Source organism: Chiloscyllium plagiosum, unplaced genomic scaffold (genome assembly GCF_037043375.1).
Source record: "Chiloscyllium plagiosum isolate Xiang-an unplaced genomic scaffold, Cpla_swu_hap1 HiC_scaffold_43, whole genome shotgun sequence".
NCBI classification, from domain to species: domain Eukaryota; kingdom Metazoa; phylum Chordata; class Chondrichthyes; order Orectolobiformes; family Hemiscylliidae; genus Chiloscyllium; species Chiloscyllium plagiosum.
In genome coordinates, this window is record NW_028270181.1 from 13,094,270 (window position 1) to 13,120,969 (window position 26,700).

General features: G+C 45.1%; 1 long non-coding RNA gene across 1 annotated transcript in view; it reads right to left on the reverse strand.

The window, feature by feature from the left end:
- LOC122541883 (uncharacterized) overlaps window positions 1-26,700 on the reverse strand; it is a 70,490-nt gene that overhangs the window by 25,067 nt on the left and 18,723 nt on the right. The window lies entirely within an intron of this gene.

Genomic DNA, 26,700 nt, shown 5'->3' on the forward strand with positions numbered 1-26,700 from the left:
TCATTGATCCTTTCATGCGGGCCCAGACCTGGCAGGGGTCATTTGGAGCCGAGAGTTGGTTTCACTGCCTGGCTTTACCGAGAGCAGACTAAACTCATCAGCTCCTTGCATGTTTAAACCCCTCACATAAATTAAACCACACTATTCATGTTCACAGACAATGCAGCATATTGTCCTCCCGAGGATTCCTGTGGAGTGCCAGTGGAGGGGGAGGGGGAGGTGAAGAGAAGGAATGTTTTAATTGCTTACTCTGAAGTGTCAAGGCTTTTAACGGCACTCCTGTTTCTCAGCCCATTGGCTACAGATCCAGTCGATGTGTATTTCAGATTCGTAAATAGCCAATGATTTCCCAGATGGCTAAAAGCTTGAGGGAAGTGAAAGCTCCTTAATGTTGGCATAATGCAAATGACAACACGCAGAACTCCTCGAGAGCAAGTGGTTGCCGTGCAAGCTGTAATTTCTCAGGGAACACTTGAGTTAAATTTAATGTTTTGTGCAATTCTTTTCAAGGGCAGTGAGAGACGTGTAATAAATGCTGACCTAGCTGGTGGTGATCACATCCTGTGAACGAATAAATTGAAAAACTAAAATAACAGAGGGTTAGGATATTTGTAAGCACCAATCAATACTGCAGGGTCAACACCAACAGTTCAGGCAAATGTACAAACCAGGAGAATAGCGTGACATAGAATCCCCACGCCGAGAAGCAGGTCATTCGGCCCACCAAATCCACACCAACCCTCTGAAGAATATTCATCACAGACCCACCCCATTCCTGTAACCCTGCATTTCCCATGTCTAGCCCACCCTGCCTGCACGTCCCCAGACACTGTGGGAATTCAGCGCGGCCAATCCTCCCTAACCCACTATCAGGAATTTGTAATCATTGACGTTAAGGTGGTTATCTATAAAGTGAGAATTTTACCTGGTTGGCCATTTTTCCCTTTCATTTTGAGTGGGGGGGTCACCTTTAACATGTTTTAGACAGGAAGAGAAAGAAAGACTTGTATTTATGTGGCACCTTTCACAATCTCAGGATGTCCCTTAAGAGTCAATGTAGTACTTATTGTTTTTGTTGTAATGTAGGATCGCAGCAGCCAACTTGTGCATAGCAAGCTCCCACAAACATGATACATGGGCAGGTTATTTTTGTTTTGGTGTTGATTGAGGAATATGTGTTGGCCAAGACACTGGGGCTAACTCTATGGTTCTTCTCTGAAATGGAAGATTAGCATCGGAGAATCATAGAGATGTACAGCACAGAAACAGGCCCTTTGGTCCAACTTGTCCATGCCGACTGGATATCCTCCATTAACCTAGTCTCATTTGCCAGCATTTGGCCCATATCCCTCGCAACCTTTCCTATTCATATACCCAGCCAGATGCCTTTTAAATGCTGTAATTGTACCAGCCTCCACCACTTCCTCTGGCAGCTCGTTCCATACACGCACCACCCTCTGCGTGAAAAAGTTGCCCTTTAGGTCTTTTTTAAATCTTTCCCATCTCACCCTAAACCTATGCCCTCTAGTTCTGGACTCCCACGATTTATCCGATCCACGCCCCTCATGATTTTATAAACCTCTATGAGGTCACCCCTCAGCCTCCGACACTCCAGGGAAAACAGCCCCAGCCTGTTCAGCCTCTCCCTGTAGCTCAGATCCTCCAACCCTGGCAAATCTTTTCTGAACCCTTTCAAGTTTCCTAACAACCTTCTGATAGGAGAAAGACCAACTTCAGGGGAGAGATGTAACCTCCATTCAATGTTTCATGATCACAAATACAGCACTCCTTCAGTGAAAAGTTGAGAACGTTATCAACAGGCCTATGGTAGCATTGTGCTAATTTTACTCGTTATAAGCGGTCCCTGATTTTCATGATTCTGGACGGAATACCCTGCATGGATATGATTCCGAGTGAGGAGGGATGAACAGGCTTCCCTTGTTTCTCAACTCCTCTCGTAACAAGGTAAACGTAAAAAGTTGTCTATCCTTTGTAGATACCTCTCCCTGCCATTAATATATTAAAAGGAGCTGAATTAACCAGTATTCTTCGAGTTAATAAAAGGGTGACTTTTTAGCACTTAAATGTGAGTTAAGATAACAAACACCACGCACATGCACATGAATTAGAAGTGTGAATTGAGTGAAAAGATAACGGTTAAAAAGATTAATAAATCAGTCACAAAAACAGAAAGTGCTGGAAAAGCTCAGCAGGCCTAGCAGCATCACAGGAGAGAAATCAGAGTTAACTTTTGGGTTGAGAGACACTTCCTCAGGACTTAACGAATCAGTCTCTGGTTTTCCCTGGGAGCAGATGGTGGAATGTTTTAGCCGTTAAGTAGGATGATACTGATGTTGGTAGTGAAGCAGTTGTTTTTGAGATTCTTGGCTTTGCAGTTTAGTTCACAGGCTGTTGTCTTGTTTCTTTTTAATATTGACTTCAATGGCTTGCCTGACTTCTAGGATTCAAGAGCGAGAGAATGTCTTTACCTGCAGCACAGGGGTGTTCAATTGCTGTCCTTAGCTTTGGCTTTTGCAGCACACCAGTCTACGCAAGCACTTCTGCCCACTAACACACTGAGACTAGGTTGGCAGGGGTTTTTAACACCTATTCTTGTGTATTGATGAGAGAATAAAGCAAAAACATGTCTTCTGAACTCATGTTTACAGTCTGGGATCTAATCCAGAGGAGAAGGCTTTCCTGCTGAGAGGCATCATCAATTTTTGCATTTATAGAATCCTACAATGTGGAAACAGGCCATTCAACCCATTGAGTCCAAACCGACTCGCTGAAAAACATCCCACCCAGACCCAACCCCCTCCCTGTAACCCTGCATTTCCCATGGCTAACCCACCTAACCTGCATACCCCGGGCAATCTAGCACCCCAATCCACCCAACGTGGGCATCTTTGAGCTGCAGGAGGAAACCCAAGCACCCAGAGGAAACCCACGCAGACACGGGGAGAATGTGCAAACTCCACACAGACAGTCATCAGAGGGTGGAATTGATCCTGGGTCCCTGGGTGCTGTGAGGCAGCAGTGCTAACCACTGAGCCACTGCATGTCTCCTCATTTTAAGACTCTCTGCTCGAAGTTGTCCTGACACTCAAATGGTCTGATATTCCATGGGCTCACATGGAGAATTCAAGCAACCAATGAATTCCACTCTCAAGATTTGCATTACCAGACATTCCCAGCTTAGGAACATGGGAACAGAGGTGGATCATGCAGCCTGTTAAACCTGCTCTGCCGTTGAGGCGGCCAATCAAACATTTCAGTATCTTTCACTCACATTGTTCCCCCTATGGACCCTCATATTTGAAGTATAAAGCATCTCTCAAACCTTTTCCTTCCAGGCTCAGTTTGACAGAACAGGAATAAGTGTGAAAACTTGGGCATCTGAACTACTTTTCGGGGATGGTCAGGGCACCGGTGCATTTAAAAAAAGCTGGTCACCGTACCATGAAGAGGATTGCACTTTTGCAAAACACCTTAAAAGCCAAATGCAGAGAGTCCTCGGGGATGCTGATTCTGACCGAAAGCACAAATGTGTTGATTCATCAGTTACTTGCAAGGATAAGTTGTTCAGTTCTCTGAGGGATACAGGCCTTCCACATTCCCACAGTAACACATTACTGTATCCCCTTACTTTTGAGGTGGGGCTGTTGCATTTATAGGAATTAGTGGCCAGTGCCCATTAGGGTTTGCATGTTGAGCTCCGAGTGGATTGGAGTTGGATTCAAGGCTGGTTGAGCTCATGTAAATTTGATACCTTAAGATCAACAGGTTAGTACAATTACAAAGGCATCTGGATGGGTACATGAACGGTAAGGGTTGAGAGGGATATGGCGAAAGTGAGGACTGCAGATGCTGGAGATCAGCGTCGAGAGTGCGGTGCTGGAAAAGCACAGCAGGTCAGGCAACATCCGAGGACGCAGGAGAGTCGACATTTCGGGCAAGAGCCCTTGATCAGGAATGAGTCTGTGAGCCGAGGGGGTGCTGAGATAAATGGGAGGCGGTTGAGGCTGGGGCGAAGGTAGAAGGAGCTGGGGGTAAAGGTGATAGGTCGGAGGGGAGGGTGGAGTGGATTGGTGGGAAGGAAGGCGGACATGTAGGACAGGTCATGAGGGTAGTGCTGAGCTGGAAGGTTGGAACTGGGGTAAGGTGGACGGAGGGGAAATGAGGAAACTGGTGAAATCCACATTGATGCCGTATGGTTGGATGGTGCCGAGGCAGCAGATGAGGCGTTCTTCCTCCAGCCGTCGGGTGATAAGGGAGTGGTGATGGAGGAGGCCCAGGACCTGCATGTCCTCGGCAGAGTGGGAGGGGGAGTTGAAATGTTGGGCCACGGGGCGGTGGGGTTGGTTGGTGGGGGTGTCCCGGAGATATTCTCTGAAGTGCTCTGCGAGTAGGCGTCCTGTCTCCCCAATGTAGAGGAGACCGCATCAGGAGCAATGGATACCTTAGCACTTCTCAGATAGATCCCGGAGCACACAGAAGAAAAAGACTATTAATGACTATAGGTCCTCTTTTCACTCTATCGAAAAAAAAGAGTCCCAAAACTATTTGTCATCATGGTGCATTGCCAGAGCTAAGTGAGTCAGAGCAGGGAGTTCAATAAAATGGGCAAAATATCAATTGAGGGGGAGGGCGGAAGGGAGGATACAGAGTAAGGAAGGGGCATTGATTGTTCTGAGGGTTAAGCTGACAATCTGATTCTGTGACCACGAGAGCAGAGACAGTGGCCTTGATAGGCACTGTGGAAAAGTTGACTGATATTGCTATCCAAAGTATTGCAGTCATGGTGCTCAGTTTTGAATTTGATTCAGTTTTGGATGCGGGCTATTCATTTTCTAACACCAATTACAACTGAAATGCAAAATATTCAAAATATTGGACATTTGAGATGAAAGCAGTGAGTAATATCAAAGGTATTTGGTGAGAACTGTTCAGGGAAGTCAAAAATCAGGCATTGTTTCAAAGCTGAGGTCTCAGTGTTCTGTCAGGAAATAAAAGCAGGCTGCGTTAATTTAGCTCCTTATGCAACCACACAATGTCCCAAAACCTCTTCACTGTAAAGTAAGTACCATTTAAAGTGCAGTTTCTGTAGCAATGTGGGAGAAAGTGAGGACTGCAGATGTTGGAGATCTGATGAAGAGCTTATGTTTGAAACATCGACTCTCCTCGGATGCTGCCTGACCGGCTGTGCTTTCCCAGCACCACACATTTTGACTATTGTAGCAATGTGGCAGTCAGTTTGCATACAGCAAGCTCCAACAGCATGAGATAAAAGAACAGATAATGGCTTGGATTAGGCTGAGGGCTAATTGCTGGCTGGGGGATAAATGAAGCAAATGCAACAGAGCAGCCAGTCTCCATCCAACAAAACCTCACAACCAGAAAGGACCCGTTACTCTGTACGGGTGGCATTGGCTGAAGGATGAATTTCGTCCAGGCCATCAGAGGGAAGTGCCATTGCAGAACCACAGGCTTTTAATGCCCATCCCAGCAGACAGATAGAGCTTCAATTTGATGCTCACTTTCAACGGTACAGCACAGCCTCTGCACTGTGTCCAAACATCAGCCTAGATTGTGTGCTTAAGTTGCTGGAAATGGACCCTGACTTGCACCCATATTGTTTCCCCATCACTCTTACACTGGATCCCAGTTAAACAATCTGGCCTTAAAATTTGCACCTTTGGTATTAACTCCTTCCTGAGCCTTGTCCCCTCCACGTCACTGTAATCTGTTCCACCCCACACCATCGGAAATACCTGTGTTAATTTATTTCATTTTCATTGCTTCACCATCACTTATTTGCCTTTACCTGCTGAATCCCAGCTCTGAATTGCCTCCTTGCAGCCCTTCATCTCTGGGTCTCTCTACCTTCTTTTGAAATTCTCATTAAATTCTCTTTGTCCTTAGGATGCTGGATGTCAAATGATGCTTTATAACCTGTGGATGCTTCATGACATTAAAGATGTTATGAAATGCAAGTTGTTGTCATTGTTTATTATCCTTCCTCTCCTAAACATGGTCCAATTCCAGCATGGCCTCTTGCACCTGACCTGAATGGTTATGCTTCAAACGTTACCTTATACATCAAGGTTGAAACGTTTATACACAATCATGAGCACATTGCCCTGAAGCAGTCCATGTTCAAATGAAACAGGATCTGGGCAACGTCCAGGCTTGGGCTGACAAGTGGCAGGTAATATTTGTGCCTCACAAATGCCAGGCTATGACCATCACAATCTAACCACCTCCCCTTGTGGTGTTATCATCATTAAATGTGGCGTTATCATCACTAAATGTGGCGTTATCATCACTAAATCCCCCATTATTAACATCCTGGGGGTTACCATTGATCAGAAACTCAACTTGACTTACACCAGAGGTGAGGAACACTGCAGCAAATAACTCACCTTCTGACTCCCCAAAGCCTGTCTATCATCTACAAGGCACAAGTCAGGAGTGTGGATGGTCATCAGTTACCTGGATGGGTGCAGCTCCAACAACACTCAAGAAGCTTGACACCATCCAGGACAAAGCAGCCCACAAAATCTGCAAGCATCCACTCCCTCCGCCACTGACACTCAGTAGCAGCAGTGTGTACTATCTACAAGATGCACTGCAGAAATTCACCTTCCAACCCGTAACCACTTCCAACTAGAAGGACACAGGCAGGAGATACATGGGCGCACCGCCCCATGCAAATTTCCCTCCAAGCCACTCACCATCCTGACTTGGAAATATATCACTGCTTCTTCACTTTCATCGGATCAAAATCCTGGAATTCCCTCCCTAATGGCATTGTGGGTCAGCCCGGAGCAGGTGGACTGCAGCAGTCAAGAAGGTAGCTCACCACCACCTTCCCAAGGGTAACTAGGGACGGGCAATAAATTCTGGCTTGACCGGTGGCACCCCCATCCCACAAATGAATAATAGAACAAACAAATATAGGACAATAGGGAATGGGGCTGATTTCAGAGCTCTTTCAGGCACAGTTGATGGTATGACCTCCATCTACATTGAATAATTCTCACAGTTTTGCAGATCAAAGAGTCACCATCGTACCTGCACAAGCCCTTCAAATGAGCATCAATGCCAAGTGCCAATCCCCTGTTTTCTCCCTAAACCCTTACCCTCTACTTGTATCCAAATAACCATCCCATGCCCTCTTGAATGCCTCAAACAAACCTGCCTCCACCACAATTTTGGGCTGTGCATTTTCATACCCTAAAAGCCCACCACGTGTAAACAAAATGTTCTCGTTTCACCCCTTGTCACTTTTAGCACATCACTTTAGATTTTTTTTTGTCGCGTTTACAAAGTAAAGCAGGAAGTCCTTTTCACAAACTAGCCAACAGTCAACCCACAAGATCGCCATTTGTGGGGAGTTAGTGCATACGAACTGCTGAGTTTGCACCATTGTCAAACATATGGAATCAGAGCTCACATAGCTGTTTGAGTCACTTTTCTGAAAGAGTGCTGCATAAAAAACATCTCTAACTAGGCAAAACCATTGCTTAGCATTTCACTTTGCCGTGATAATATCGTCAGATAAATCAGCCCTGTGGGATGCGTGTCAAGAATTCTGGGATCAGAGGCTAATGGATTCCATATGTGCTTTCAACTTGCAATACATCATCTTGCTTACCTCTGTGTTGGGAGCATCAATTCTTAACATTGATCCTTATGTTTCAGTTGCTTTTGTTCTGCAACATCTTTCCTGGTGCATAGAGTCATAGAGCTGTACAGCACGGAAACAAACCCTTCGGTCCAACCCGTCCATGCTGACCAGATATCCCAACCCAATCTAGTTCCACTTGCCAGCACCCGGCCCATATCCCTCCAAATCCTTCTTATTCATATACCCATCCTTTTAAATGTTGTAATTGTACCAGCCTCCACCACTTCCTCTGGCAGCTCGTTCCATACACGTACCACCCTCTGCGTGAAAACGTTGCCCCTTAGGTCTCTCTTGTATCTTTCTCCTCTCACTCTAAACCTATGTGGGACACTTGCTCAAATATTTGATGTGTGGTATTTTTCAGGTCTCATTGTATGATTCTCACCCAGGCCAAACAGCATCTTTCTTTTAACATGGTACTGGTTCCTGAATTGTAAAACAACGTGAACAAACTGTTTGCACAAGTAAGTTTTGAGAAGATTTGCAGGTTGAGCTTCTGGATGTAGGTTTGCTTGCTGAGCTGGAAGGTTCATTTTCAGACATTTCATCACCATACTAGATAACATCTTCAGTGAGTCTCCGGATGGAGCACTGCTGATGGTTCCTACTTTCTATTTATATATTTGGGTTTCTTTGGGTTGGTGATGTCATTTCCTGTGGCGATGTCATTTCCTATGGTGATATCATTTCCTGTCTTTTTCTCAGGGGTTGGTAAATGGGGTCCAAGTCAATGTGTTTGCACTAGATCAGTAACATCAGAGGGTGTGGAGATAAGTCATTGTCAAAAAAAGATCAAGGGATGGATTTTGTAAAGACGCAGTGAGTTGTTATTAGATTAGATTGCATTTCAGTGTGGAAACAGGCCCTTCGGCCCAACAAGTCCACACCGACCCGCCGAAGCGCAACCCACCCATACCCCTACATTTACCCCTTACCTAACACTACGGGCAATTTAGCATGGCCAATTCACCTGACCTGCACATCTTTGGACTGTGGGAGGAAACCGGAGCACCCGGAGGAAACCCACGCAGATACGGGGAGAACGTGCAAACTCCACACAGTCAGTCGCCTGAGGCAAGAATTGAACCCGGGTCTCTGGCGCTGTGAGGCAACAGTGCTAACCACTGTGCCACCGTGCCACCCTCGGTGAGCTGGAGGAGATTGTCTGGCAGGGTGGTGGAAGCAGTTTCAGTAGGAACTTTCACAAGGGAATTTTATAAGTGGGGAAGTGATGGCCTAATGGTATTATTACTCGACTATTAAACTAGGGACCCCAACGTCGTTGGGATCTAGATTCAAATCCCACCATGATAGGTGGTGGAAGTTGAATTCAATAAAAATCTGCAACAAGATATAGTGATGACTGTGGGTCTGGTGTCAGTTGTTGGGAAAAATTGATCTGGTTCATTGATGTCCTTGTTGGACGGAAACAGCTGTCCTTACCTGGTCTGACCTACATGTGACAGCAGACCCACAGCAAAGTGGTTGATCCTGAACTGCCCTCTGGATAATTAAGGATGGGCTATAAATCTGGCCTAGCCAGTGATGCCTATATCCCATGAATAAATTAAGAAAAGTATTTGAAAAGGTGATTGTTTCAGGATCATGGAGAAACAGCAGACTAATTGGACATCCGTTTCAAATGCCAGAACTGACTATTCCACCAGTTGTTCAACTTTAACCTCAGTCGTATATTTGATGCGCAGCTCCACATATATAAATACTTGACATTAATCCATTATCTCGCAAATCTTCCTTTCTCAGGGTATTTTACCCTTTAGTTTTTCTTCTCATCTAGTCCTGAGATTAGATTAGATTCCCAACAGTATGGAAACAGGCCCTTTGTCCCAACAAGTCCACACCGACCCTCCGAAGAGTAACCCACCCAGACTATGCAGGATTTTCTCTTGTTGGTGTTCATCTTAGGATCTGTACAGTGTAGAAAGAGGCCATTTGGCCCATTGACCCACTGACGAGCATTCCACCCAGATCCCAACACTGCTCACACTAACCCACCTAGCCTGCACTTCCCTGGGCAATTTAGCATGGCTAATCCATCTAGCCTGCACTTCCCTGGACAATTTAGCATGGATAATCCACCTAGCCTGCACTTCCCTGGGCAATTTAGCATGGCCAATCCACCTAGCCTGCACTTCCCTGGACAATTTAGCATGGATAATCCACCTAGCCTGCACTTCCCTGGACTGTGGGAGAAAACCAGGGTGCCCAAAGGAAATCCATGCAGACAAGGGGAGAAGATGCAGACTCCACACAGACAGTCGCTCAAGGGTGGAATCAAACCTGGATCTCTGGTGCTGTGAGCCACCATGCTGCTCTAACCTCACCTCATTCAATGTCTGTTGATTTCTTCCAGTTAAAGCTATTGGTTCACTTCTTCCAGGTGTCCTGATAATGAGGTGAATTGGCAGCAGGCACAGTAGGAGGCTAACTGCAGGAGGTACAGACTGAAGTCGATGTGTGCACATCTGAGGCCCCCTCCACGTGCTGTTTCTCTTCAGAACCCCACTGGGTGTCATTTCTTGCAGACCACATAATGAGCAAGTGGCAAGAGGTGATGATGGGTTCGTTTCTGGTCGGAACAAGGCAGTGCTTTCTTCCAGTGGAATCAAAAACCTTGGGACGCTGCATGTGAACATAAAATGCTGGAAATTCTCAGCAGGTCAGGCAGCGTCTACAGGGAATGGAGCAGAGTTTTAATCCAAACTGTCGGAAATCGTACCAGGTTTTAATGGAACACAGAGGCTGGGAAAGTGGGGTAAACAGAGGAACGATCAGAAGAAAACATCCTCGATGGTATTGAACGCAGGAAAGATTAGCTAGCAAAAGCGATTATGGTGAAAGGCAGCAAAGGATGTAAGTGAGATGAGCAAAGAAGCAGGCGATGGATTAACTGGGAGGGGAACTGGGAAAAGCGAAATCCCCAGTGATGTCTGCTGTTCTAAGAAATGAATGTGGACATTTTTGGCTGAATCTTACCAGAAAATAATGGGATAATAGTAAGGTCCTAGGGAGTGTTGCTGAACAAAGAGACCTTGGAGAGCAGGTTCATAGCTCCTTGAAAATGGAGTCGCAGGTAGATAGGATAGTGAAGAAGGCATTTGGTATGCTTTCCTTTATTGGTCAAAGCATTGAGTACAGGGGTTAGGAGGTCATGTTGCTTTGGAATATTGCGTGCAATTCTGGTCTCCTTCCGATCGGAAAGATGTTGTGAAACGTGAAAGGGTTCAGAAAAGTTTTACAAGGACGTTGTCAGGGTTGGAGGGTTTGAGCTATAGGGAGAGGCTGAACAGGCTGGGGCTGTTTTCCCTAGAGCGTCGGAGGCTAAGGGGTGACCTTATAGAGGTTTACAAAATTATGAGGGGCACGGATAGGGTAAATAGGCAAAGTCTTTTCCCTGGGGTCGGGGAGTCCAGAACTAGAGGGCATAGGTTTAGGGTGAGAGGGGAAAGACATAAAAGAGACCTAAGGGTGGTGTGTGTATGGAATGAGCTGCCAGAGGAAGTGGTGGAGGCTGGTACAATTGCAACATTTAAGAGGCATTTGGATGGGTATATGAATAGGAAGGGTTTGGAGGGATATGGGCCGGGTGCTATCAGTGGGCCTAGATTGGGTTGGGATATCTGGTTGGCATGGATGAGTGGGACATAAGGGTCTGTTTTTGTGCCATCCTTAACTGGTCTGGCCTACATATAACTCCAGATCCACAACAATACGGTTGACTCTTAACTGCCCTCTGTGCAATTAGGAATGGACAATAAACGCTGGCCTAACCATGACTGAATGAAAAAAAAATAGTCAATTCAATCTCTTCTCAGATGACAAGCCTCTCAGGAATCAGATTAGTGAAGCTTCAGTGCACTTACTCTATGGCATGTATATCTTTTCTCATTAAGGAGACTAAAACTGCACACGGCACTCCAGGTAGGGTCTCAGCAAGGCCCTGTACAGCAGCAATAAGACTTTCATGGTCCTGAATTTAATGTCTCTTGTGAAGAAGGTCAACAGACCATTTGCCTTCCTAAATGCTTGCTGCACCTGTCTGCTTGTTTTCGTGACCGCTGTACAAGGATATCCAGTTCCACTTTGTCCTTGAATGTTTCCCAGTCTATCACTGTTCCAATGTCACTCTGCTATTCCGCTTTTCTGACTGAAGTAGATGATTTCGCAAATATCTACATTATATTGCATCTGCCAGGTATTTGCCCACTCACTCAACTTGTCAAAATTGTCTTGAAGTCTCCTCACCACTCTTTTTCAGCAAATTATTGCATTTGACTCCCTCATCCAAATCACTGACCTATGTTATGAATATCTGGGGACCGAGCATTGGTCACTGTGGTACTCCACTTGTGACCACCTTCTTCCAAAATGGATCCATTTTTTCCGACTCCCTGTTGTCTGTTTGCTGAACCCATTTCCTGTGCCAACAAACTGACCCCAATCTCATGTGTTTTGGTTTTTGAGCACTAACCTCACATGTGGGACTTAATTGAAAGCTTTCTGAAAATCCAAATACACCCTATCCACCATTTTTCTGAAGTCAAATCCAATTTGTGCGACATGGCTAACTTTAGCATTGCAGTTGTGTGGAGCTATTGGGTTATTATGGCCTCAGAGATTCCTGACTCCAATTCCCAACTCGCTGTTCGAACTCAGGTATGTGGAAGGACTTTGCTTGCATTTGCACTCCTGAAATCCACAGAGCGGGATCGCACAGCATTAACGTGACAGATATGGAACATTGGTCAGTGTCAGCTTGATGGAAGAGTATTTTTAAAAGCACGGCTTTCACGAGTAATAGATACATAGAAAAATGAAAAGATAACATCAAAATGGCTGTGTGGAGTTTGCACATTCTCCCCCATGTCAGGGTGGGTTTCCTCCGGGTGCTCCTCCCACAATCCAAAGATGAATCCCATAGTGTTCAGGGATGTGTAGGTTAGATGCATTTGTCAGGATTAAATGTAGAGTAATAGAGTAGGGGAAGGGATCCGGGTGGGTTACTCTTCAGAGCATCGGTGTGAACTTGTTGGGCCAAAATGGCTTGTTTCCAAACTGTAGGGATTCTATGATCTACTCTATGAAAATAATAATAAATAGCAGCTGTATAGATAAGGTAAACAAAGGGATGCAATGGCGCAGCGGTATTGTCATTAGACTATTAATCCAGGATGGCAAAATTTGGATTGAATTAAGAATCTGATGGTTTCATGGTCATCATTAGACTCAATGTGGAGGTGCCAGTACTGGACTAGCTACCTGATGAAGGAGCAGCGCTCCGAAAGCTAGTGCTTCCAAATAATCTGTTGGACTATAATCTGGTGTTGTGTGATTTTTAACTTTGTTGTTAAACTCTTAATTCCAGGTTTTCACTGAATTGAACTTCTGCCATCTGCCGTGGTAGGTTTTGAACTCAGGGTGCCAGGACATTACGTGGGTCTCTGGATTAAGACATTGATGATGACCATGAATCCATTATTGATACTGGAAAATCCCATTCGGTTCATTAAGATCCTTTAGGGAAGGAAACTGCCATCCTGCCAGCCTTTGGGTGACTCCAGTCCCACGGCAATGTGGTTGTCTTTTAACTGCCCTCCGGGCAATTCAAGATGGGCAATAAAGACTGAGCCAGCAAGGTCCTCATCCTGTGAATGAATAATTTAAAAAAATTAATTACATTTTTAAAAATTGGGAATTTGGAATCTAATGGACCCCATCAATATGTTGTTGATGATTGGGGAAAAGCCCATCTGATTCATGAATATCCCTTATGTAAGGAAACTGCTGTTCTTACCTGGTCAGGCTTATATGTGATTCCTGACCTCAGGGTGGTTGACTCTTAACTGCCCTCTGGGTAATTATGGATAGGCAATAAATGCTGGTCAAGCGGGTGGTGCTGGAAAGGCGCAGCAGGTCAGACAGCATCCGAGGAGCAGGAGAATGAAGGATGAAGGGCTCCTGCCTGAAACATCGACTCTCCTGCTGCTCGGATGCTGCCTGACCAGTAACACACTCTCGACTCTGATCTCCAGCATCTGCAGTCCTCACTTTCTCCTAATAAATGCTGGTCAGGCCAGCGATGCCCTCATCCTGCAAATGAATAAAAAGTAAACTCTCAAAATAATAACAACTCTACTATACTCCTTATGCACTCATGACTGTCTGGCAACATGCCACCCTCAGTCTTTTTACAAGCCTGCTGCTGACACCACCTTTGTAGGTTAGATCTCAAGCAATGATGAGCTAGAATAAAGGAAAGAGATTGAGTGTTCAGCAAGACAACAATCTCTCCATCAATGTCAGCAAAATGAAGGAGCTGGTCAATGATGTCTGGAAGCGGAGAGGAGAGCCCCCCTGTCTGTAACATTGGAGCTTGGAGGTGGTCGGCAGCAATAAGGTCCTGGGAGTGATGATCACCAACACTCTGTCCTGGTCCACCCATGTCAATGTGATGGCCAGTAAAGCACAACAGCTTCTCTACTTTGTGGGCGGCACGGTGACTCAGTGGTTAGCACTGCTGCCTCACAGCGACAGGGACCCGGGTTCAATTCCCGCCTCAGGCGACTGACTGTGTGGAGTTTGCACATTCTCCCCGTGTCTGCGTGGGTTTCCTCCGGGTGCTCCGGTTTCCTCCCACAGCCCAAAAATGTGCAGGTTAGGTGAATTGGCCGTAGTGTTAGGTAAATGTAAGGGAATGGGTCTGGGTGGGTTGTGCTTCGGCGGGTCGGTGTGGACTTGTTGGGCCGAAGGGCCTGTTTCCACACTGTAAGTAATCTAATCATTACTTCCTAAGGATATTCAGCATGTCCACATGGACTCTTACCAATTTTTATAGATGCACCTTAGAAAATATCCTACTTGGATGCATCATAGTGTGGTATGGTTCTTCCCAAGACTGCAAGAAACTCCACAGAGCTGTAAACACAGCCCAGTCTATCAGGCAAACCTGCCTTCCATCCATTGACTTCATCTAGACTTCACAAAGCCTCAGGAAAAAAGCAACCAACATAATCAAAGACCCCTCCCACCCCCATCCTTCAGGCTGAAGGTATAAACGTTTGAAGACAAGTACAAACAGATTCACGAACAGCTTCTTCCCCGCTGTTATCAGATTTTTGAACAGATGTCTCAAATGTTAATTCTGATCTCTCTCTCTGCACCATCTCTATGGCTGTAACACTGCATTATGCACATTGCTCATAGAATCCCTCCAGTGTGGAAACATGCCATTGGGCCCAACAAATCCACACTGACCCTCCGGAGAATATCTCACCCAGACCCATTCCCCTACCCTATTACTCTACATTTCCCCTGACTAATGTACCTAGCCTACACATCCCTGAACACTATGGACAATTTAGCATGGCCAATCCACGGAGCCTGCACATCCCTGAACACTATGGGTAATTTAGCATGGCCAATCCACCCTAACCTGCACATCTTTGGACTGTGGGAGAAAACTGGAGCACCCGGAGGAAACCCACGCAGTCTTCACACAGACAGTCGCCTGAAGCTGGAATCAAATCCAGATGTTCTGCCAACCTGATGTACATTGTATGGTACAATGGCTCAGTGGTTAGCACTGCTGCCTCACACCACCAGGGATCTCGGTTCGACCTCAGCTCTGGGCGACTGTCTGTATGAAGTTTGCACATCTTCCCCATGTCTGTGTGGGGTTACCTCTGAGTGCTCCAGTTTCCTCCCACAATCCAAAGGTGTGCAAGTCAGGTGGATTGGCCATGCTAAATTGTGACAGTGTGCAGGCCAGGTGGGTTAGTCACGGGAAATGCAGGGTTACAGGGATGGGGGTGGGTCTGGGTGGGATGACCTTTGGAGGGTCAGTGTGCACTCGACGGGCCAAATGGCCTGTTTCCAGACTGGGGGGGGGGGGTCCATGATATAATCTGCCTGCAAAGCATGCAAACAACAATTTTCACTGTATCATAGTACATGTGACAAAAACAAATCCTTCAATCCTGACATGATGCTGGTGTGTTGGCTTTCCCTGAGCTAATTTGAGTTGACATTGATGGGTGAGGGGGTGCTATGTGAATGGAAGTTGGGGTTGGGGTGGCCCGGTTTGGAACTTTGAAGTTTAACATTCACATTTCCATTTTCTCTTCTTACTCGCCAACATCTCCTCCAGTTGGAATACTTCAGGAAGTGGCCATTAGCCACAGGTACCACCAAAGGGGAAAGCTTTCCAATGGTCTCAATTTGTTGTGGATGTGTTTGTTCAGTTCCTCTCAACTTACTGCTTCACGATCAACTTAGGGCAGACATTGTTAAATTTGGGAAGGGGGATGAAGAGTGGCACGTGGTTGAAGATTTTAAACTCAGAACTACCCCAGCACATGACGGTTTTGATGGAACATCTAAATACAGTCTGTGAGCAACAGTTTGTCTCAGGACCTTCTGTTCAAGAAGTAAAGGGTTAAAGGGTCTTGGAGTAAGGGCAGGACTGTGGAATTGAGGGTTATCTGACCAGTCATGCTGTCACTGAATGGCAGAGTAGATTTATAGAGTCATAGAGTCAGACAGCAGGGAAACAGACCCTTCGGTCCAACTCATCCATGCTGACCCAACATCCCAATCTGACCTAGTCTTATTTGCCAGCATTTGGCCTATATCCTCTTAAACCCTTCCTGTTCGTGTATCCATTCAGACGCCTTTTAAATATTGTAACTGTACTCACCTAAACCATTTCCTCTGGCAGCTCATTCCTTACATGCACCACCCTCTGCATGAAAAGGTTACCCATTTGTTCCCTTTTCCGTCTTTCCCCTCTCAACTTAAACCTATGCCGTCTAGTTTTGAATTCCCCCATTCCAGGGAAAAGACTTTATCTATTTACCCTATCCATGCCCCTCATGATTTTACAAACCTCTATAAGGTCAGTCCTCAGCCTCTGTTGCTCCAGGGAAAACAGCCCCAGCCTGTTCAGCTTCTCTCTCTAGCTCAAACCCTCCAACATCCTTGTAAATCTTTTCTTGATGGGCTGAATGGCTTATTTCTGCTCCTCTGTTTTATGGTCTATAGAGCTGCATTTGGATCGTTCCCAGAAAAGTCTGGAGCTCTACCCTCGGAGTTATCCTGAGATCCACAATTTCTTTGCTGTGAATGTACCATGACCACATTCTTGCTTGGGGTTGGAATTTGACAGGAATGACTTCAGAGCTAAGAGCCCATTGGAAGCAAGATGGCCGTTTCCCCGCTCACACAGCTCATTTTGACTACGTTCTTATTCTGTCCAAACCTAAACAGAGATTGCTGGAAAAGCTCAGCAGGTCTGGCAGAATCGTTGAGGAGAAATCAGAGTTAAGATTTCAGGTCGCCTAACCCTTCCTCAGAACTCAATTTTGGTATTTTCCCCACCGTCCTGATTGGCTTACAACACTTGATCATCCCCAGGCTCAGATCATGAAAAGTGATAATAGTTTGAGCAGGATACGAAGACGCAACGACATAAAGTTAAAAGAAACAAGTCACAAATAAACAAACCCAGCAGGCGTGATAGACTGGTGGAAAGAGAAACAGAGTTAACTTTGCACATTTAATGTGACTCTTCCACACTTCTGAGTTTCTCCAGCATTCTCTGTGTTTGTCTCAGATTTCCAGCATCTGAAGTATTTTGCCTTTACCTCAGAAGGTCTTATGACGAAAGGTGGAAGGACTTGGATCTGTTGTCATTGAAGAGAAGAAGGCTAAGAGGGGATTTGATAGAGACATACAAGATGATCAGAGAATTAGATAGAGTAGACAGTGAGGATGATGACGTCAGCTTGTACGATGGGGCACAGCTACAAATTGAGGGGTGATAGATTTAAGACAGATATCAGAGGCAGATTCATTACTCAGAGTGGTAAGGGCGTGGAATGCCCTACCTGCTAATATAGTTAACTCAGCCACGTTAGGGGCATTTAAACAGCCCTTGGATAAGCATGTCGATGATGATGATATAGTACGGGGGGGGGGGAATGGGCTTAGATTAGTTCACAGGTCGGCACAACATCGAGGGCCGAAGGGCCTGTTCTGCACTGTATTGTTCTATGTTCTATGTGCCTTAAACCACAAAAGAAAATTCAATAAATCAAAAGTAACTACTGATTTCCAGTACCCACTATGTTTGGATTTCAGTTTAGATATTAATTTTAACTTCACCTTGATCTGTATCAGCAGAAACTGGTCATGCAAACCAGGCTTCAGTTTCTGGCTAATTTTCTACCCTGTTTCTCTTTACATGTGCCTTTCCTCTCAAAATGCAGCTTCACTCATTGTTCACTTTTCACTGAATTTGACAAGCACCGGGTTTGCTGGGAGCGACATCTTCCAGAAGCCATTCTGCAATAAGGAGAGAATCTGACAGTGTTATATGGAACTGCCAGTGGGTGATGTATGCTGCAACCCAGCTCTGGTTATTGAGAGAAGGAAGACAGGGATTTAAACAGTATCTTTCTCAACTTAAATATATCTTTACAATCAACTAGATACTGTCGGAGCGCAGTCTCTGTTCAAATGTTGAAACCACCACAACCATGACAGGCATCTCCCACAAACAGAAATTAGATTTTGTTAGCTCCTTCTGCAGCTGTACAGGGTCCTGGTGAGACCGCACCTGGAGTATTGTGTGCAGTTTTGGTCTCCAACTTTGAGGAGGGATATTCTGGATATTTAGGGAGTGCAGCGTAGGTTCACGAGGTCAATTCCCGGAATGGCAGGACTATCATATGTTGAAAGATTGGAGCAACTGGGCTTGTATATGCTTGAGTTTAGAAGGATGAGAGGAGATCTGATTGAGACGTATAAGATTATTAAAGGATTGGACACTCTGGAGGCAGGAAGCATGTTTCCGCTGATGGGTGAGTCCTGAACCAGAGGACACAGTTTAAAAATAAGGGGTAGGCCACTTAGAACAGAGTTGAGGAGAAACTTCTTCACCCAGAGAGTGGTGGGTGTGTGGAATGCTCTGCCCCAGAAGGCTGTGGAGGCCAAGTCTCTGGATACTTTCAAGAAAGAGATTGATTGAGCTCTTAAAAATAGTGGAATCAAGGGTTATGGGGATAAGGCAGGAACAGGATACTGATTGAGGATGATCAGCCATGATCATAATGAATGGTGGTGCTGGCTCGAAGGGCAGAATGGCCTACTCCTGCAGGTATGGTATATTGTTTTCAGTGATGTTAATTGAGAAATTAATATTATCTATTAAACTTCAAGTAAGTCCCAGTTCTTTGTCAAATGGCATTCATGGTTTCAACTTCACATCTTTAGCTAAGAGACAGCACCTCAGTCAGGGCAGCGCTGTTGAAGTCAATTTGTTCTCATGGCTGTTTTTACTTATTAGCTCATGGGATGTGGGCATCCCTGGCTTGACCAATGCTTATTTCCCAACCCTAACTGCCCTTGTGAAGGTGGAGGTGAGCTCCTTCCTGAATCACTGCTGTCCACGTGCTGTAGGTAGACCCACAATGCTGTTGGCAAGGGAATTCCAGGATTTTGACCCAGCCACACTGAAGGAATGGTGAGATATTTCTCAGTCAGGATGGTGAGTAGCTTGGAGGGGAACTTGCTGGAGGTGCATATACGTGCTACCCATGTCCTTCTAGAAGGTAGAGCTCATGGGTTTGAAGGTGCTGCCTGAGAATATTTCGTGAATTGCCTCTTCTCAGATGTCAGTGAACGAGATGTGATTAAGTGATCAAGATCGTTGTTAATTACTTTTATTCCAGCTGTATTCATTAATTAAGTTTTAATTCCACTGAGCAGCTCAGATGGGGTTTGAACTCATGTCTCCAGATTATTAGTCTCCAGGCCTCTGGATTACTTGGCCAGTTATATTACAGTGCTACATCTAGGAGATGACAGGGTTAGCACTGCTGCCTCACAGCACCAGGAGCCCCAGTTTGATTCCACCCGCAGATGAATGTACATGTGGTGTTTGCACATCCTCTCTGTGTCTGTGTGGGTTTCCTCCGGGTGCTCTGGTTTCCTCCCACAGTCCAAAGATGTGCAGGTTAGGTGGAATTGGCCATGCTAAATTGTCCATAGTATCCGGGAAATGCAGGCTAGGTGGGTTAGCCATGGGAAAGGTGGGGTTACAGAGATGGGGTAGGGGGTTGCATCTGAGAGGGATGCTCTTTGGGAGGGTTGGTGTGGACGTGATGTGTTGAATGGTCTGCTCCCACCCTGTGGGGATTCTACGCTATCTTTGCCTGGTTTTTACATTTATGCTTTCCAGTCTTTGATGTCAATTTATTTTATGCAAGTTTCTCATCACTTTGATTGGCTCCAAGTCTTGCGCTTGTCTGGCATTTAAAAAAAAATCCTCTCCTGGGATCACCTTTGTCGCACTGAGTGGAGTTAAGTTGATACTGGATTGCGATGACCGCTCAATCTTATTACCCTTCTTACACTCACTGTTGAATCTCACATCAAAGAGCAACCATTCGGTGGAGACAGTAAAGTGTTGGCTAGTGCCTATACACCTGTCCGTCAGTGTGAGCCAATGCCTTCAGAGAGGCGATAGGGATATTGAAAAGAGGAAAATTGCGGAGGCAGTTTGGCTAACTACAACATTATAAATGGCAGCTCACAACCTTTCTCATTAAACATTTACCAGTGAAACTTTTGAAGTTACTCCTTTTCCTTTGATACCAAGCCTGAGTAAGACAGCATTTCAGCTTTGCAATGCTCAGTGTGATGGGGTAAACATCAAAGCGATCCCTGAGCCTGGCGCATTTACAGCAGCTGATGTGTTCACTGTGTAGCTTCGTCACATGGGAGCCAAGAGCACTGCTCGAGCTCTGCCTCTATCATGTAATTTTTCCCAGAGGCTCCCTACGCCCACAGAACCAGCACTGTCAGCTGCAAGACCATGTTGCTCCTGTTAAGTGCCTCGCCCACCAATTTGCCGTGTACTATACCAGCCTGGCTTTGTAACGTTCAGTGAGCCCTGCAAACACCAGGCACTTAGGGTTACAAGACCACGAAATTTGTAAAGTGTGTGCTAATGACATTATCCTGGACAACTGGTGACAATAATCCATAGAGGACTATTTCAGATTCAGATCATGTAGTCCCAGTTTAATAGCTTTCACAACATGTTTACACATTTATCTAAATCAGCAGCACAATGATAGGCTAGCTCATTCCAGCAGTGAGGGGATGCAAAGAAATTTCATATCAAAATATGATTAAAGTTTGGAGCAGCAGACTGTTTATTTTCTACTTTGTAGAAACATGGAAAATAGCTGTGGGGAGTAGGCCATTTGGCCCTTCAAGCCTGCATCACCATTCAATAAGATCACGACTGATCATGCAATCTCAGCAGGCAGAAGTGAGGACTGCAGATGCTGGAGATTACAGTCAAGATTAGAGTGGTGCTGGAAAAGCACAGCATGAGCATTCCTGATGAAGGGCTTTTGCCTGAAACGTCGATTTTCCTGCTCCTCGGATGCTGCCTGACCTGCTGCGCTTTTCCAGCACCGCTCTAATCTGGATGCAATCTCAGTATCCCATTCCCGCTTTCTCTCCATACTCCTTGATCCCTTTGGTTGCACGGGCCATGCTCAGCTGGCAGAATTCATACTTAATGAACTCGTCCTAACAGCTTCCTGTGGTAGAGAATTCCACAGGCTCATGACTCTTTGAGTAAAGAAATTCTTTCTCATCTCAGCCCTGAATGGCTTACCCCTATTCTTAGACCACGAACCTTCTTACCACGATTCTTAGACATCGAATACATTCTTCCCACATCTAACCTGTTCAGTCCCATCAGGAATTCATATGTTTCCATGAGATTCCCCCATCATTCTTTTAAATTCCAGCGAGTTAAAGCCCAGTCTTACCTCATTGGTCAGTCATGAAGTGCTAGCAAAGTTTAACAGCTAGTGCAAGATAAGTTGTGGTAATTATATTTGTTCTTTATCACTTCATACATTCACTTTGCAGTTAAAGACTAAGACAAATTCTGCCAGCGTCCATCTGACTCTGCCTGTCTATCCTTCCAAAGATAAAACAATTGGGAACTTTGAGATTCAGTGTGATAGTTAATCGGCAGCTCATTCAACATCCACCACCCCCACACCCCCACATCACAATGACTGGGGAGATAGAAACAGGAAACAATATAAATATATTGGGGGTGGGGGTGGGGGAAGGAATGGAAGGTTATGCTGATCTCAAAATGAAAGACTCACATTTACATTGCTCATTTCACAGTCACCTATGTCCTTAAGCCCTTTATCAGCTAATCAAGTAATTTTGAAAAGTACTCTGTGTTGTACTGTTGTACAAATTGCACACAGCAAAGTCTGTCCGAAGTTGATGTGGTAACTCCCAGGTCATCAGTGACATTGCTTGAGGGATAATGATTGCCCAGAGCAACCTGCCAGTCTGCTTTAAAATAACGACACAGGGTCATTTATGTCTGTATTAGATAACAGGTAGGCTTCAGTTAAACACTTGATCCAATTGAGAGCATTGTTCTAATGAGAGATCTACTCTCTAGTGAGTGAACAATAATAGAGTTTGTTGTACATAACAAGACTTCGAAGCCAGTAAATGAAGATATTTACCTGGAGTGTTACACACCATGTCATGTTTGGACTGAATTAAAAATCACACATCACCAGGTTATAGTCCAACAGGTTTAATTGGAAGCACACTAGATTTTGGAGTGACGCTCCTTCATCAGGTGGTAGTGTCACACAATCACCTGATGATGAAGGAGCGTCGCTCCGAAAGCTAGTGTGCTTCCAATTAAACCTGTTGGACTATAGCCTGGTGTTGTGTGATTTTTAACTTTGTACACCCCAGTCCAACACCGGCATCTCCGAATCATGTTTGGACTGAAGTAACTTCTATAGCTGCTAACTGCACGATGTCTGAAGCAACTCTTTTTAATTAAGAATTGTAATGATTAGGAGTTGGGTATAAAATCTCCATATTTCTCTTTTCTATCACAACAAAGTGTAGCCTACATCTGTCCTTTTGCACTGATCCTCAGGTAGCAGCAGATACATGGGGAACATCACCCCCTGCAGTTCCCTCCAAGCCACTCACCACCCTGGCTTGGAAATATATTGCCAGTCCTTCACTGTTACTGGGTCAAAATCCTGCAACTCCGTCCCCCTATCAGCACAGCTGGGGGTACCTACACCAAATGGACTGCAGCGGTTCAAGAAGGCAGCTCACCCCCACCATCTTGAGGGCAATTAGTCATGGGCAATAAACGTTGGTCTGGCCAGTGCTGCCCATGTCCCCAAGAATGAATTAAAAAGACATGTTACAAGCCCCAAAGATTGTTCAAAGATTTCTGACATTAACCAGACCATAGTATCTGAAGGGATTGATAAGTCTGCTTCAGTACTCAGTTTAAAACTAGTTGCTGTCCTGCAGGTCCATACATCAAACAAGTGCAATTCTTGCTATTGACGTATTACATTTGCTGGGAAGGGCTCATCCTGTACCACAGCCTCCCATACCACTGGGATTTCTGTGTGCTGCTGTGGTCTGTGTTTAATTTTCTCTCCCTCTCTCTCGCATGCACTAAAAACTCTCGCTAAAACTGCTGAGTGGGTTCCTGTGCCAGTGGAGGTCCTTCACGGATTGCCCTCTGCCCTGTTCTGTCGCACGCTTGCTATTGTTGTACTTTCCGAGGGTTTGCTTCCTCCTCGTCGCTGTGGGTTGTTTCATTTCTGAAATATTTCACTTACTGTGGCTGATTGATTTCTTCCTGTTGCTAACAGTGTAATGCACCGCGGGCTTCTCCTGTGCTTCCTTCACTTCTGTGCAGGCTTTCCTGTTCCACGGTCTACTGCCTGTTTACACATCAAAATCTATTTACTAGTTGGCTCCTATCAGCACTAGGCCTCACTGTGGGGATTTAGCTCAGCTTTTTAAGACCATAACAGCAGATATAGGTCTTTCAGCCCAGCAGGCCTGCTCCACCATTCAATAAGGTCATCACTGACCTGATTATCCTCAACTCCACTTTCCGACCTTTCCCTGCACTCCTCGATTCCTTTCACTGATTAAAAATGTTTTACCACAGCCTGAATATATTTAATAATCCATTAAGTCAAGCTTTGTTTAAATTTAAACCAGGCAGGTTGTCTTTGAAGAGATTTTTTTAATCAGCAATATTGACAAATCTTGGGATGAGATCATTTGTGATGAGCCTTGCATAATTGGAGAGGGTTATCTGCTCCACATCAGCAATTAGCCAGGCTGCACAGGCAATCTCTGTTCCTCGATTCTGGTAGAGTGGCATCACATTTGGAAAGATACTTAATGAACAGCATGTACATACAGTTTCTTTCTCTCGCTGTCTCTGTCTCTCTCACAGACACATACACACACAGACACACACATAGACACACATTATTTGGAAAGATAGTTAAATGAAGAGCATGCACACACAGACTTTCTCTCTCTCTCACAGACACACACACACACACACACAGACACACACATAAACACACACACAAACACACATTATTTGGAAAGATAGTTAATGAAGAGCATGCACACACAGTCTTTCTCTCTCTCTCTCACACACAGAGACACAGACACACAGAGACACACACACACACATCAGGCATAGACAGCTGGGATTGAGTGAGTCCTGAGAAGAGTATAATGGAAGTAGGAGTATACTTAAGAGGGAAATCAGGAGGGCAAAAAGGGGACATGAGATAGTTTGGCAAATAGAGTTCAGGAGAAACCAATGAGATTCTACAAAAGCATTAAGGGCAAATGAGTAACTAAGAAGCAGACAGGGCCCTTAAGGATCAGCATGGCAGAGTTTTAATGGAACCACGGGAAATGGGTGAAATACTAAATAATTTCTTTGCATCAGTATTTACTATGGAGAAGGACATGGAAGCCAGAGAACTTGGGGAAATAATTTTGATGTCTTGAAAAGAGTTCATTGTTATGCAGGAGGTCTTAAAATGCAGAAAGGTAGATAAAACGGAGGGACCTGATCAGGTGTTTCCCAGAATTTCGTGGGAAGCCACGGAAGTGATTGCTGAGCCTTTTGCTGAGATATTTGTATCATCGATAGTCACAGATGAGGTTCTGGAAGACTGGAGGTTGGCAAAGGTAGTGCCTCTATTTAAGAAAGGCTGTAAGAAAAAGCCAGGAATCTATATACACCAGTGAGCCTGATGTCAGTGGCGGGTAAATAGCTGGAGGGGATTCTGAGGGACTGGATTTACTGTCCTTGGAAAAGCAAGAACTGATTAGGGATAGTTTGCATGACTTTGAGTATGGGAAATCACCTCTCACTAACTAGATTGAGTTTCTTGATGATGTAACTGAAAAGATCATTGAAGGCAGAGTGTAGACATTGTCTACTTGGACTTTAGTAAAGCCTTTGACAAGGTTCCTCATGGTAGACTAGTTAATAAAGTAAGATCATGGGATTCAGGGAGAGCTTGCTAATTAGATACAAAATTGGTTTATGTTAGGAGACAGCGGATGGTGGAGGAAGATTAGATTAGATTTCCCACAGTGCGGAAACAGGCCCTTCAGCCCAACAAGTCCACACCAACCCTCTGAAGAGTAGCCCACCCAGACCCATTCACCTACTCCCTACTAATGCACCTAACACTACAGGCAATTTAGCATGGCCAATTCACCTAACTTGCACAACTTTGGACTGTGGGAGGAAACCGGAGCACCCCGGAGGAAACCCACGCAGACACAGGGAGAACGTGCAAACTCCACACAGACAATTGCCCGAGGCTGGAATCGAACCTGGGTCCCTGGCGCTGTGAGGCAGCAGCGCTAGCCACTGAGCCCCTGTGCCGTCCTGATTGCTTTTCAGACTGGAGGCCTGTGATCAGCGATATTCTGCAGGGATCAGTACTGGGTCCACCTTTGATTATTATCTATAGAAATGATTTGCTTGAGAATTTTGGCGGTCTGTTCAATGTTTCACTTTCACCTTTGACACTATTCTTTGTTCACATAGATATGAAGTATGGAAAATTTGATTTTATTCCCTGACATATGTTGACTTCCCATTATTACTTATTCATTCACAGGATGAGGACGTCACTTACCAGGTCAGCATTTATTATGCATCCCTAATTGCCCCGACAGCAGTTGAGAGTTAACCACATTGCTGCGGGCGTGGAGTCAAGTGTAGGCCAGACCAGGTTAGGATGGCAGTTTCCTTCCCTGAAGGACTTTAGTGAATCAGATGGATTTTTTCCGACAATCATTAGATTCTTACTTCCAGACCTTTCTTTATTGAATTCGAATTTCACCATCTGGTTTGGCAGGATTGGAATCTGAGTCATCAGGACATTTCCTAGGTCTCTGTATTAACATTCCAGCGATAATACCAGGAGTCCATTGCCTCCTATCTCTCTGGCAAGACCTGTGAATACATCATTGAGAAGAGATGTCCCACATACCTCCAGCTTGAATCTATCTGAAAGACACAACCTAACATTGCCATGTTGATGCTGAATAGGTGCTGAAGAAATCTCCAGTTGGTTGATAACTACTGTCAGAGCAGCTAACAGATGAAAATCTTTGCTGTGTCTCAGATTCTCTTATTGTTCCATGTCAAAGGCATTTCCAAGGGAGGAGCAGAATGTAACAGAAAATTAATTAAAAGTTAAAAACAGTTTGAACCTAATCGGCGTAACTTTGATAATCGCAGATGCATTCAGACACTGCTCTCACTTTCCTGGTCTCAACGTGCATAGAATTTACTTGAAAAAATATCATTTAATCCCAAGCAATGACTTGTGACATTGAGACACGCGGACGTACAACGGTGTTCTCCGCATGTCTGGCTTGCGACCGAAGCATTTCGAATCCCAAAATTCATCACAGCCATCTCACAACAGGCTTTGTTCTCTGCAAATGCTGTGATGTGCTGGCTAGCATACCCCCTTGTGTTACAAGCCATTCAGCGCAACAGATTCAGCACACCAAATTCCTCCCACTCTTCTTTCTCTAACCCC